Raw genomic sequence first — 2,680 nt, 5'->3', positions numbered from 1 at the left:
TATCTACCCCTGTTTTTTATGAGAGTAGCGTAATGGTAGCTAACTAGAACTCACATTGAGAAACCTTTATGCAGGCCATTCCAGCTTCAGTAGCCCGAAAGAACTGCAAAATAACATTGCAATATTTGAGTAAGTTCTTTGTCGGGACCAAAAGTCCAAAGGGGGATCTTAAGACGAATAATTGTTCATTTTGCAATACAGTGGAATGGCTCATATGTCAACAATTTTGTAAGATTACTATCGAAGTGATGCTTAGAATCTCTCCGTCTCTGGTGATGCATACTAGCACCACCAGTAGCATTCTTACCGAAGCGACCTTTACAATCGCTTCGTTCCTGGTGATGCATACTGACATCACCAGAGTTGTCGTCTTTAATGAGGTCATCACAAGATGACTCCGCACCGAAAGGGTCTGACGAAGCGTCAAACAACTTTGTCATCACCTCTTTGGTTGTCACGTCACAACTAGTAGGTTTGATGGACGTAGCACCGGTTGATCCGGCGGCCTAAACAGTTGCCATCGAGTCGGGCGATGACGCCGACCTGGCACAGTCACATACAATGGGGGTAGCAGATGAATTGTTACTGCCGCATGCAATGGGATCACCTTTAATCAAAGTACAAGGTGACTTTTTCACGCAGTAGACGCATTAGGGTCTACTGAAACATTTGCCCCGCTGTCCAGCTGCACTGAGTTGTGCAGCTGGCAGCTTTGGTGCCACTCAGGCGACGCGCACGGGTTTGGATACCATGCTCAAGGAATTACAATAAAATCAACAAGTGCTAAGTTACAAAAAGCGACATATTCGTACTCTCTTTCACTTTACATGAGTCACATGAGTGACTGTTGTTTAGGGGGGGTGTAACGAGGTGTCGCGATACAGAAATATTATTTTATCTAAGAGCAATAATAAATATTATGTTCTAGAGAGGAAATATATAAAGAAGTAAAACATTATTAGGGAACCGGTATAGCCACACACCCCTTTTGATATTGTAACACTCTCTCCCCGTCTATTTGTTGTAATTAAGTAAAAACTACAGATTCAAAGTTACTGACAGCATAAAACATCTATATGGCGGATGAATTTGCCCAACGCCATTTTGACTATTTTAATGACGACTTTTGATTGTCACTAGTTACGAATATTTTTAAAAGGAATAGTAGCGTTAACGTTAACATGAACCAACGGGAGAGGGATCGCAATGTTTTGCGGTTTTCTCCCGAAAAGAAGCCCTAATTGCACTCTAAAGGCAACACAACTCCTTGATCTGGTATGGCCAAAAATCGATACTATATTCCGTTATCCGACTCACCCAGGCTCTACAAGCCTGGTGAGAACGAACGCAATTCTCCAACGATGGTTTTTTTCCGGCATTGGTGGTACACATGTAAGCGAGCAAAGGATGTCACTCCTTTGTTCCAAGCTTGGAAAGCATGTAAACAAAATTATTAAAGTATAGGCTGAAAGGCCTGGCTTGACAAACTAAATGCTTTTCGTGACCGCTTCAAAAACAAACTGAAGTCGGTGCACTCTACAAGCTACACCGTTTGTCTAGAGAGGCAGGTCTACCTTGCGTTTCGTGGGGAACAAATGCCTATGCTGTTTCAAGGGTGCAGGTTATGCCCCTAAGGAGGCATATTCACTTTAGGACTCTCATTGGGGGACGCTCATTCTCTTGTAAGATGCGCGAAGGGATTGAGAACCTTCAATCCTTTAACGAGTGCGGGAAGTGCTCGTTTTCTGGTGGACCATCTGTTAAAGAGGATGGGTCTCACCGTACTGTCGAACGATATCCAGAACTCCATCATCAGTTGGGAACGAGGTTCCTAACTATCATGCGAGGGTGGGTACCCTCGCCATCAAACGAGATAACTCGTTCGAACCCCGTCATCTCACAATGGTTCGAGAAGCGTTCACCAGAAAGCGCTTTCACCACTCGAATCCGTCAATGATTATTGATGAGGAGGGAAAATCGGGTTCGCCTCGTTCGCCGAACCCAAGTTGACGCCGTGACTTGGGTCGCGTCCTTCATTATTTTAGGGAGACATTGACCACAAGCGACCCCGATGTCGCGAGTTAGCGGTGACGGTCGACAATGTTTCTCGTTACCAGTTGGAAAATTGTGCGCAAATTGCGGTTGACCGACTGGCCAACGAACGGACACATCAGTCCGTTCACAAGCAGGTGACAGCTCGTCAAAAGACCTTATCCCTGGAAGATGTAGTGGAACGTCTGGTTCGTGAGAACCCGGACTCTATCTTGAGACTATCATGCTATAGCTCGGGACAACGAGACTTTAACAGACGCCATAGACCAAAGCCTCGTATTGATAGTATGGGCGGAGAACCCCGTAATAAAACGTAGGATGCGTACGCATCCTACAAGGCAGCTCGATCGTGTACGCATTGTTTTAACGGGCAGTTAACGAATAGGGCCGCTTTACTTCGGAAGTAATTTTATACTGCCCACATTCGTCGCTACATGTTTTGGTATGTTTACCGTCGACAGTCGGACTAGATCATTGACAAATATGAAAGAATGTTTGCCTTTCCAATTTTGTCAGAGCTCCGTTTCTGTCGGTTCACCGCATCAGCAACGGGATCTAGAAACTGACCTTGCTTCTCTAGCCAGCAGGAATTCTCCTGCTGACTCGGTTTTGTTTTTGTCTTCAGTGC

This window comes from Bremia lactucae (assembly GCF_004359215.1).
Source record: "Bremia lactucae strain SF5 chromosome Unknown BlacSF5_NotPlaced_4_SHOA01000001.1_737238bp, whole genome shotgun sequence".
NCBI classification, from domain to species: Eukaryota; Oomycota; class Peronosporomycetes; order Peronosporales; family Peronosporaceae; genus Bremia; species Bremia lactucae.
This window is presented reverse-complemented; position numbering follows the sequence as displayed.